Raw genomic sequence first — 12,459 nt, forward strand, 5'->3', positions numbered from 1 at the left:
GTCATCACTCCAGCCCCAGCGGGCATGCAGCGGACAGACATTTTTACCCTATCCCGAATTGCTGCTGAGTGGGATGTGGGCGGCGTGGCACTGGTACCACCACCAACGCCATTAACAACTACACCAACACGACCTACAGCTTCCATATTTTCTCGTCAGACGGTCCGGCAGGGACCTCCATCCAACTCGACCTCCAAGACCTCAAGTAGTGGTGCTGTAAGTGCACAACAGAGTCAAATTCAGCCACGCCCATCCTCCACTTCATCTGGCATTGAAAGTAGCACCTCCACCACCAGCAGACATCTCCAGTCCCCAGTTTGGGACTTCTTTAGTGTTAGCAAAAAGTCAGAAAACATGGTAATTTGTTCGATTTGTAAAAGTGTAGTTAGTCGGGGTAAGCTTGGTACCAACTATGGTACCGGAGGCCAGAAAGGTCATATCCAGAAACACCACACTATCATTTGGGAGGCGCACCTAAGGAAGATCCGGGAATACAAAAAAAGTACAACAAATCCAAATGTATCCATTCATATTGCATCTGATGATGACGGGGGCTGATCATGCAGGGGGAAGTGAAGAAGCGACAGACATTTTTTCTGGTACACCCAGTATCCCTGGCAGCAGCACTGCAGTGGTAGCGCCCACACCCTCTACCCCAGCAACATGTATGAGCCACACTAAGAGTCTGGGAGAGACACCAATGCGAAAAAGTACATCAATGAGCCTAACTGGTTTGAAGAAGTCTGCATCATCATCATCATCATCACTTAAAATGGTCCAAACCACCATAAGAGGCATGTTTTGGTCGGAGGCGCCATTTGAACGCAACGACCCAAAGGCACGTCTGTATAACGCAAAGCTGGCTAAAATGCTAGCGCTGGACCTCCTCCCTTTTTCTTTCGTGGAAGGGGTGGGTTTTCTAGAATTAGTGGCAACAGTCTGCCCTAAATGGAAGGTTCGTAGCCGGTCCTATTTTGCCAGAGTTGCGGTTTCAGCACTACATCAAGATGTGCTGGAGGTGATTGGGGCAGCTTTGCAGAAGAGTGCAGTTCACACTATCCACCTGACAACAGACATGTGGACCAGTTGCCAAGCCCTTGATTACATGTGCATCACTGCACACTGGGTCTCGTTTGCAGGGGTTGCAGACAAGTTACGTGTAGGTGTTGACCCGGACACAGTTTTTCAAGCTACTCGGAAACATGCAACAGTAGCCATGTTTGCCATGGAGAAATCTCATACTGCAGTAAACATTTTGGCTGAATTTCAGAGTAAGGTCTATGAATAGCTGCATCCAAGAAAGCGCATGATTGCTTATGTTTCCACTGATAACGGCAGTAATGTAGTTAAGCCAATGCATGAGGGTGGCTATTTCAGAGTGCCGTGTTTGGCGCAAAGTATTACCATTGTTGTGCAAGATTTCTTGAAAAGAGACATCAAAGTCAGCAAGTAACTGACCACCTGCCGAAGAATCTGCACGCATTTCAGCCATTCTTTTAAGGCCCAGAAGCAGCTGAGACCATGCAACGTGAACATAGACTGCCAGTCAAAGGACTCATCCAGGAGGTGGTAACAAGTTGGAACTCAACTTTCTACATGCTTGAGCGTCTGTCTGAGCAGTGGGTCGTAATCAATCAGTATGTCTTTGCACTGTGTTATACTATAAAAGACATGTGGCTAGAGTTGGAATGCCTGACAGACATGCTTCGTCCTTTTGAGGTCTTCACACGTGAAGTCAGCAGGGAGGACTGTACTTTGGGGAAAGCTATCCCATTGTTGCGCATGCTAGAGAACCAACTGAAGGCGGTGTCTTCAACGTTCCGAGATGATGCTGAAAAGCAAGATGCATATCAGTTGGCGGAGAGGATATTAAGCCGCCTAGTTGACAATAAAAGGCTTAAAAAAATACATACAGAACAGCATTACATTTGTGCCACTATTCTGGATCCACGGTACAAAAAGGCCGTGGTCAGCAAAGCAGTCATTCCTTTTAATGAAGCAGATGTTTCAAAGTACAAACATTGGCTAGCTCTGTCAGCCACTCGGTTCGAAAAAGAGTGGCAGAAAATTGAAGGGACCGGCAGAAGTACTATTGAATCAGCAGGCCATCCGGCGTCAAGTTCCACTTCTGAATCTGTGGCCAAAGGGAGTCACTTTCCCTCACAGCCGTTAACGACACCAGCAACCGTATTATCATCCTCACCTGCACCAGGCCCAGCCATAATATTGTCGGAAGCGGATTGGCCAACTCATCAGGGGTTCGCTCGTTCCAGTGATGCAAAGGCCACAGATGGTACGCAAAGTGGAGCAACCCTGGAGAACCTTGAGTCGATGGTGCAGGCCTATCCGGGTGACCCAACAGAGGTCTATGTTAATCAGAACCCATTGCTGTATTGTTATGGGAAAAGGCCTCTATGGCGACTGATCACCAACCTGGCTCTAAATTATTTGTCTTGCCCACTCGCAAGTGTGTCTTCTGAACGTGTTTTCAGTGCTGCTGGTGACATTGTAACTTCAAAAAGGACCCGCCTCTCGCCCAAAAATGTGGAGAGGTTAACAATGATCAAGATGAATCAGCACTTCATACCACCAGATTACAAAATACGTGAATGCACGCAGGAAGAAGAGGGCACCGACTTAGGTGATGGACGTTCTTCTCTGTTAGCTGACCTACTCCCGTCTCAATTCACAGAGTTTGAGGACGAGCTCTACTTCCCTGACACCGAGGCCTGAAAATGACTTCCTTTTTTTTCATCCATGTTCACTTTTATTCCTGTGTCTCTTTCTTTGTTTTGCAACTTTGACCACAACAAAACTCTAATCACCTAATCACAACAAGTCCATCAGCAGCACTGTCTTCATCTTCCTGATTGATTTGAAGGTGCCGCAGTCTGCATTCCTGAGGTTCACAAGTTCACAACTCAATCATGCTCCTCTATCCTCCTCCCCCAGACTCCGCCTATCCATTTCCCTGAAGACAGATGGCTGGATTACGCAGAATCAAGAAACTTTGTCTTCGTAGACGAGTTCCCTCAAGTGGGACTGGAATTACTGACTACATGGTTGCTGATTGCTGACAGTTACTTCGGAGATTGACAGGAGAGGCTGCCCTGTGGGCCCTCAATTTCAGAAGAAGATGCGGACAAAAAGTGGAACAGGTAATGAATAATGAGTTGATGGCATGCAGTGGACAGCAATGGCTGTCTGGCTCTGATGAAAGCAATTGTTGTTTGTTTGTTGTGCATGAAATGAATCATATGTCTTCTGTTATTATTTAAGCTTTTACACACTAAATGTAACTCAAGTCTACTCTGCTTTTTTTACCTTGTTTAATTCAAATTGTACTTCAACTGCAGGGGCCACTACGATGCATTTTCCAATATGCAAAATGTCCTTGGACTCACTGTTTGCCAATATACCATGATTATTGATTAAATAATATATATTTTTTCTTTATAGTCACTCACTGGGATGGATGGATCTTCAGCGTCGGTTTACGGAAGACCTTTGGCCAATTCGTGAGTGGCAAACAGGTAAACCAGTCTACAACAACTACTACAGCAGAACTACATGTCTGTCTATTTGTGGTATGGAGTGGTCGAGGCAGTGTAGTGTTGTTATGCCTGGCAGAGTCCAGACAGCAGTTCATGTAAAATTGGGGCTATGTGGCTTGCTGCATACAATTAGATATGCTTTGTCTTTCTGTGACAAAGAGCCTAGGTATGTTACATCAGGTTGTTTCACTCAGTGGTGCCTGCCTTGACCGTCTGCATGGCCCTGCCACAAGCATATGCCAAACATCCGTTCCGTTCGCGAAATTTGCGGATTTTCACCGGCAAATTCGCCATCCGCTAATCTTGCGAAATTGCCGAAAATTCGCAAGTTCTTGAGCGGAATGGATTTTTGGCCCATTCTTGTGGCAGAACCATGCAGACGGTCAAGGCAGGCACAACTGAATGAAGCAACCTGATGTAGCATACCTAGGCTCTTTGACACGGACAGACAAAGCATAGCTCCGGTTTAGGGCTGTTTTGGGGGTTCAGTACGGTTTACTAGGGTTTGTGGGTTGAAATTGGTAGGGTTCCCAGAGTCTAGGGCTCAGAGCCCAATGCAGGCTCATTCATAATGATGTTGGTAAGGTTTCAGGGGGTTTGGCATTTTTTGGTCCAGAATTGGCCAAATTTTGGCCTTTTTTTGTGCTTTGCGGGTGCGTTTGTTTGGGTGAAAAGTCATACACCTTCCAGAGGATCGATTCTGTTCTGCCTCGCTGATATTCTTGGGAATTGCTGGAACAAGTGTACTGGTAAGTTTCTAGAGATCGAAGTAGTGGAAGTGCTGAGAACAGCAATTTTTTGTCAAGGCGCGATTTGCCATGTTATCCAATAGGCGGTTTGGGGGCGCAAGGAGAAAGTGTGTTTGCGGTGTTCCAGTTGAGCTAGGGGAACAGGGCTTCTGTGAGTGATAGGGAGGGTGAATTGGTGGTTGTGAAGTAAATTTGGGAGGAATCAATTGATGGGAAGGGTGTGTTTAGGCAAAGTCGAGGAAGGGAAATTGCTGCTGTAGGCGCCCATGTTAATTTTTTATTATTGCGTGTTTTTAGGGTGCGATTGGAGTGTGTTGTAGGTGGTTCTTAGTGGATTTGCTCTGCTGGGATGAGATTTGGGAATGTCTAGTTTTGATTGCAAGTGGTTTGAAGAAAATCCATGGTGGAAAATGGGGGTTTGGGCCTAGTTTCAGAGTGTGTTTTGGCACGATTTTAACTTAGGCCTCTGCAAGGTAGCAAGTTTTTGGGGGGCTGTTTGGGGGTGTTCTAGATTTTTCGGAGTGGGTTTAGGGGTTTGGGAGGCACGGTAGGAAGGTCTAATTTTGATTGCAAGTAGTTTGAAGAAAATCCATGGTGGAAAAGGGGTGTTTTGGGCCTACTTTCAGAGTGCTTTTGGCAGAATTTTAACTTAGGCCTCTTTGGGGAGAGCAGTATAGCATGTTTTTGGAGGGCTGTTTGGGGGTGTTCTAGATATTTGGGAGTGGGTTGAGGGGTCTGGGAGCACTGCTGGGAAGGTCAAATTTTGAGTCCAAACAGCAATTTGGTCGTATTGAAACCACCGCAGTGGAGCGCACACCGCTAGCCCCTCCTCCGGATTGCCCCTCGGGATTCTGGTACTTGTAGTTCAATAGTGGATCACCCGGGTGGGTGCAAGTCGGTACTTGTTGGACTGATGAATCTCTAGACCCGATACATGTCCCGGGTTTTTGGGTATCGCCCGAGACATGGCTCGGGTTTCGGGATAACTTCCCTCATCAGTAGAGAAATGGTTAGGGGTGGAGGAGAAGGCCGCCAAACAACCGTCAATGGCCTCGATGCCCGAACCGGCACGCAGGGCAGCATCCAGGAGCCCGTCGGCTCAAAGCTCAAGGGAGCCAATTAATTGAAACCACCGCAATGGAGCGCACACCGCTAGCCCCTCCTCCGGATCGCCCCTCGGGATTCTGGTACTTGTAGTTCAATAGTGGATCACCCAGGTGGGTGCAAGTCGGTACTTGTTGGACTGATGAATCTCTAGACCCGATACATGTCCCGGGTTTTTGGGTATCGGGTAACAAGTTGGAACTCAACTTTCTACATGCTTGAGCGTCTGTCTGAGCAGTGGGTCGTAATCAATCAGTATGTCTTTGCACTGTGTTATACTATAAAAGACATGTGGCTAGAGTTGGAATGCCTGACAGACATGCTTCGTCCTTTTGAGGTCTTCACACGTGAAGTCAGCAGGGAGGACTGTACTTTGGGCAAAGCTATCCCATTGTTGCGCATGCTAGAGAACCAACTGAAGGGAAGTTATCCCGAAACCCGAGCCATGTCTCGGGCGATACCCAAAAACCCGGGACATGTATCGGGTCTAGAGATTCATCAGTCCAACAAGTACCGACTTGCACCCACCTGGGTGATCCACTATTGAACTACAAGTGCCAGAGTCCCGAGGGGCGATCCGGAGGAGGGGCTAGCGGTGTGCGCTCCATTGCGGTGGTTTCTACTAATTGGCTCCCTTGAGCTTTGAGCCGACGGGCTCCTGGATGCTGCCCTGCGTGCCGGTTCAGGCATCGAGGCCATTGACGGTTGTTTGGCGGCCTTCTCCTCCACCCCTAACCATTTCTCTACTGATGAGGGAAGTTATCCCGAAACCCGAGCCATGTCTCGGGCGATACCCAAAAACCCGGGACATGTATCGGGTCTAGAGATTCATCAGTCCAACAAGTACCGACTTGCACCCACCTGGGTGATCCACTATTGAACTACAAGTGCCAGAGTCCCGAGGGGCGATCCGGAGGAGGGGCTAGCGGTGTGCGCTCCATTGCGGTGGGTTCCAGCAATTTGGTCGTAGGTTGAGGGGAAAGGTGATTTGTAAGCATGGGCGGATTTTGCGGATTCACAATCCGCGAATTTGCGGATTTGCGTATTCGCGGATTGCGAAAATACGCGAAATCCGCGAATTCTCGCGGATTAGCGGATTTTTTGGGGGTGTGTGTGTTCGCACGGGTTTCTGCAAGTTCGCAAGGGTTTTGTACTATTTCGCAAATTGCGAACTTACTTGTCGGGTCGCCAGTTTAGCGAACTTGTTGTTTCTACGTGCCCAGCCTGTTTGCTAAGCTTTCTTCATCACTGCCACCCTCTGTCACCACTGGCACTCTCTTTGGTCACCCATGCCACCCTCTGGCTCACCCATGTCACCCTCTGTGTCATCACATCACCCTCTAGTTCACCAGTGTACATTATTGGGGCAAAGCAAAGCACTGCCATCCTCTGTCAACACTGGCACTCTGGTTCACCCATGCCACCCTCTGGCTGGCACACCCATGCCACCCTCAGTGTCATCACAACACCCTCTGATTGACCACTGAGTGAACAAACACCTGCTAAGTGCTTTAAGTTTTGCAAACAACAACACCTGCCCTGCCCCAACTGACATTAATGAAGGCTGGCACCTGCTTGTCTGCTCCCTTTCCTTTTTGTTGCAAATGCAATGTAAATAATTTTTTTTAACAGGATGCAATGGCATACTTGTAACTATTCTGTGACTGTCAGAGCAGGGTCACACAATAGTTGCAAGTAGGCAACCGGATTCTGGAGGGCCCCTTCAGGAAGCACTACAGGTAAATGGTTACAAATGATGAGCTCGAACTTTTGCACCTGCTCGTTCGTTTTGCTTTTGCAAAACTCGTTTTTCGGTAATTTCGCCCTATTCGCGGGGCGCGTCGTAGTGCGAACTGGCCCGTGGAGGCCGCGAACTCGTGCGAGTTACCTCAAGGTTGAGTATGGGCGCCGCCATTTTGTTTGCGTGACGTATTTCCGTTTCCGCCCGCTAAGTGTAATCTCGCGCGACTCGCGCCGTGCGAATACAAGTTCGCACGAGTTCGCGAGAGAAATCGCGTGCGAACTTACTTACGCGCACGTGATCGGGCCGCCATCTTGTTTTTCATTCATTCCTATGTGTCTGGGTATGGTGTTTCTATCCTCTCTATATCTCTGCCATCCTTTGCTTGTTTTAATATTTTTTTGATCTATTTAACTTATTTTCTATCCCTGTATTTTTCTAGATCTATATTTTTGTGTTTTAGGCTACTTTTGTTTACTTTTGAACTACTTTTTTAAACTTTTACTTTCCTTCTTCCCTAATCTTATTCTTTTTCATTTTGTCTCTTCTTTACTGCTCACACCTGCCCAGAACATGGTCAAGACAGCTGTGAAGCTGCCCAAGACGGGCACCGCAGCCCGTGCCCGGCTCCCGTGTGGTCGATTGAGGGCGGAAATGGTGGTGCCCCGGGAGATTTTCAGCCCTGAGGAGGTGGGCGCACTTGTTTTTTACGTGCAGCGCCGTCTCCCCAGGACCATCGCGGCAGGCGGCAGGATTGCTGCTGGTTACACCAACAGCCAGGAGCGACGGAAGCGGTGGGGGCAGGTGTGACGGGCCCTTTTTAAGATCACGGGGGTCCAGCGCACCTACAATCAGGTCACCCACCGCTGGACCGACATCCTTGACCGAGAGCGTGACCTGCTAGACGTGCTGGGAGTGGAGGTCCCCGGTCTTGGTGAGTAGTAGTAGCAATTTTTTCATTAATATTTCAAAATCTTCTGTGCATTTCAGGTGCACTGTTCTCCTTCTCTGTGCCGGTGCCACTGCTTATTTGTTATCTATTTTGTGTTCATTTAATTGGGCTGAGTATGAGTGTATTTTACAGAACTGCGTAATGCTAGACACAAAGGGGCAGATTTACAAGCCCCTTGTTCCACGTTTACACTGCCTTACCTGACGCACAGCGACGTAAACGTGGCGCATCCCTGCGAGTCATGTACAACGTGATGCATCTAAGGAGATGCGCCACGTGAATGCCTGGGCCTGCGCCTCAATGGGTGCGTTCCCACGCAGGGGGGGAGTGGGGGGTGGGGGGTGCCGGTCAGGCAGATGTGTGCCTCGCAAAAGTGCCTTCGTGAAATCTACAAGATTTAACGCAGGCACTTCCGCGACGCTGCTATGTCAATTCTTTATGCCTGCTTGCTTGAAGCAGGCGTAAGGACTGATGCGGTATGTAGAGTATTGGGCAGCCCTGAGCACTGCTATAGTTGCATTGCGCCCGCGACGCGACTCTAGAGATGCGCCCCTATTTCGTCACGAGATGCGTCACGCATCTGCCTACCCTTGCGCCAGGGTTTGCCGCATTGTAATAGCGGCGCATCTGCCGTGACGCAAGGTTAGTTTTGCGTTACGTATTTGTTCTGGTGCACATCTGGAGGTGTCCAGCTCAGAACTCGTAAGTATGCCCGTAAGTGTCAGATTAGCAATTACCTGCGCATCCCTGCAAAGTGTGTGGCACGGCAGCACCACCCATGGTGCGCCGTATTTACAATGCGGCACACCATGGTCCCAAAACGTCACCGAAGCGTTACGCATCGGTGCCGTAAAGGCGGCTCTTTGATGGAGTTGCGTTGCAACGATGGCGCAGCTCCAGCAATGCTGCGTCAAGCCGTAAGTCTGCTTCATGCAGGCGCAGGGTTTCAGTGACGCATCATTGTCCTAAATGACTGATTGAAATTTTATATATTCCCCATAGCCACTTTTAGCATGCGTTCCTGCGCAGGAACGCCCTCCCTTGCGATGGAATGCTCCCTAATGGCGCAGGGTTTTAGAATGGGATGCATCTCCCATATGCGTCACGTTGTTAATATACGCCACACCATGGCGCCTCTCTTGTGGCGCTGCGTCACAAAATTGACGCAAGAATGGAGCAAAAGAGCTGCAAGGGGCTTGTAAATCTGCCCCTAGAGTAGAGGCTCAGGTGCAGTCCTTCCTTTGTAGCCCTCTTTTTGGATGAAATAGTAGGTTCTTGTTCTTTCTAAATGTTTGATTTGGTTGACAAGGACATCGGCAAGCAGCAATCATCAATGTTTTCTGTTATTTCTTTCATGTTGTACGCCAGGTCCGCCCAGGGGCAAGCGGACCGAAATATCTGATGCAGCAGTGGCTCCAAAGGAGGAGGATGCAGGCCAGGGCGGCGAGTGCTCCTTTGCTGGCCCCAGTAAGTTTTCATTTAAATATAGAGGACCTATTGTTGTCCAAGCATTCCTAATTTAATTGTTTCGAAATAGGGTTTAGATAGGAGCAAAATCAATAATCCAACTGTTGCAGGGACAATTCTCCACAAACCGAACTATGGACAGCAAAGACCAGAGTAATAATATTTCAGAGTGGCGTGTTTGGCACACTGTATAAATAAACCTGGTAGTGTCAGCAGCACAGACTCCTCCTTGCAAAAATTGCAAAACTTTTCGCTCAGTCACTCTAGTCTGGACTCTCTGGAGGACTAAAAACCACAGTGTCAATTCAAGTTTAAAAGCTTTATTAAAAGTTTAAGTAAACACATATATGAAAATAAAGTTAGTTGGAAATGGAAAAGTGCTTGGTGCTGAGTTGATGAGTACTGGATTGGTACACATTTCTTGTGGTCGAGCCGAGCTTTCACCTGGTTTGAAGTTGATGTTCCTCTTGTCCTTAGAAGTCCAGTTTCTGTCTGTTCAGAGAAAAATAGTGTGTGTTAAAATTAAGCAAGCATTCAACAATTGTGACAAAAAAAATGAAGCAAGACAACAGCTTTCCCTGGAAGGAGGGACATTTTTACTTTAGACTAGAGTAGACAGTCAATTAATTTTTCTGTTGTTTTCACATTTTTTCATTCATAGACCAAATACTAGTGGAGTGGTGTAATCTAACATTCTTAAATCTACTTTGTAGGTGGAACATCTGGTGGCGGGGCCAGCTCAGATGTGGTGGTCATCAGTGACTCGGAGTCCGAGGGTCAATCTGGGGAGGAGGCGGCGCTAGAGGAGTCGGACCAAGAGCAAGAAGTACAGACTGTGAGGAAGGAGACGGTGGCGGTGGCGAGTACAGGTAAGCTGGATCATGGAGGTACTATCTGACTCTTAGATAGGATATGATGTGTATTCAGTGGTGGCCCAGTGACAAATTACAATATGGTAATTACAGCAGGCTGGGACCGACAGACAGATGGAGGCAGAGACAGAGAGAGAGGAAGACAGAAGGAGAGAGAGAGAGAGGGAGGGAGCCAGAGGGAGGGTGAGGGAGGGAGACAGAGAGAGAGAGACAGCGAGGTAGAGGGAGACAAAGGGAGACAGAAAGAGTGAGACAGAGAGAGAGAGAGAGAGAGAGAGAGAGAGAGGGAGGGAAACAGACATATCGCCTGGGCCTGGTGCAGATGATACGGTTGCTGGTGTGGTTAACGGCTCAGAGGAAAAATCACTCACTTCTGCCAGATCTCTTTCATATGAAAGAGCACCAAACCAAGGATACAAGTGAGTTGTGGGAAGGGAAATGGTGATTCAAGCGCCCCTCCCTGCGGACGCCCATGATACTGGCCTGAATAGTTTTGTACTGCCCTGGCTAGTTGCTAGTTGTACTGTGACACAACTTCCTGCTGAATCATTTTGTGTTAATCATATTCGTAAAGAGCATTGGTTACAGATTATGTCTTTCTTTCTTCATGTAGTTGGCAATACTAAAACCTCCAAACCAACGAGGAGTATGCTGGCTGTACTGGCCCGGCAACGGAGGCTGGAAGCAACTGTTGCTGAATATCGGCGACTGGTGGAACTAGAGGGGGACGACACGCACTCCAGTGCATCAAACCTAACAACATCTACATCCTCCTCTGTTACCCCACGTTCTACTGGTAAGCACAGTGCTCCAGCAAACCGGAGCCGTGCCGGAAGACGCCACCGCCGAGCAGCAAAAGCTGCACCTCGCAGCACTGTTAAAGGTCGCTTGCGCCGTGCACTCCGCAGAGTGTCCGACCTAGAGGCGGAGGTCCAGAAATGGACCAAATATCAGAATGTGGTGGAGGGCCTCCGCCTAGATCAAGCCATCCTCCAAGAAAAATATGATGCCCTGGCCCTAAAGCATGATGCCCTGGAGGCCAAACTTAACAGCTTGCATCCATAGAGTGTCCCTTGCCCCTGTTTTTGAGACTTTTGGGGGGTGGGAATTGGGAGTTGGGTTTTTTGGGGACTTTTGAGGACTATTTATTTGTTGGGGTTAGGGAGGGTCTTGCGGGAGATTATTTTGTTAGGGATATAAATATACTTTTTCAAACTTTATCTGAGCATACCTGTTTTTTTACTACTTTTGAGCTGGGTGGGTGGTGGTTTTGCAGTAATTTCATTTAACTGAACACTGTCATCGTGTTGGTTCACGTGCAATAGGCCAAATGTTTTCCAAAGTAAATGCCTGTCACAGAGTTTGTTAATTCAAGAGCCCTAGGACTTTGCTGCTAGTACCACTGTCACTCTCTCGCCTCTCCGAATACTCCATTATACTACCTCCCATCCAAACGCTTATCTTACCTGTAATTTGTGTTTGAGGGCTGGCTCCACCTGGAATTCACAGAGTCCTAACGCGTTCTGCAGCAGGGCCACAACTGGAGTTTCCCGGCGTGGATTTTCTGCAAATCAAAAGCAATCAACATTAGAAATGTGGTAGCGGTGCTGACACAACCATAAAACCTAGAAGCCCCAGAGACAGCACCCCTGAGACAGGCAAGCGAGCAATATAACGCCTACACGTTCACGTGCAATAGGCCAAATGTTTTCCTAAGTAAATGCCTGTCACAGAGTTTGTTAATTCAAGAGCCCTAGGACTTTGCTGCTAGTACCACTGTCACTCTCTCGCCTCTCCAAATACTCCATTATACTACCTCCCATCCAAACGCTTATCTTACCTGTAATTTGTGTTTGAGGGCTGGCTCCACCTGGAATTCACAGAGTCCTAACGCGTTCTGCAGCAGGGCCACAACTGGAGTTTCCAGGCGTGGATTTTCTGCAAATCAAAAGCAATCAACATTAGAAATGTGGTAGCGGTGCTGACACAACCCTAAAACCTAGAAGCCCCAGAGACAGCA

General features: G+C 48.2%; 1 long non-coding RNA gene across 1 annotated transcript; it reads right to left on the reverse strand.

Annotated features, from left to right (window-relative positions):
- Positions 1–9,871: 9,871 nt before the first annotated feature.
- On the reverse strand, positions 9,872–12,009 carry LOC144827683 (uncharacterized). Its single transcript, XR_013610304.1, has 2 exons — positions 11,906–12,009; positions 9,872–10,059 (listed from the first exon to the last, which is right to left on the reverse strand). It is a non-coding gene; the product is annotated as an uncharacterized LOC144827683 (long non-coding RNA).
- Between the last annotated feature and the right edge of the window lie 450 nt (positions 12,010–12,459).

The sequence above is a fragment of the Lissotriton helveticus genome, chromosome 4_1 (assembly GCF_964261635.1).
Source record: "Lissotriton helveticus chromosome 4_1, aLisHel1.1, whole genome shotgun sequence".
Taxonomy (NCBI): Eukaryota; Metazoa; Chordata; class Amphibia; order Caudata; family Salamandridae; genus Lissotriton; species Lissotriton helveticus.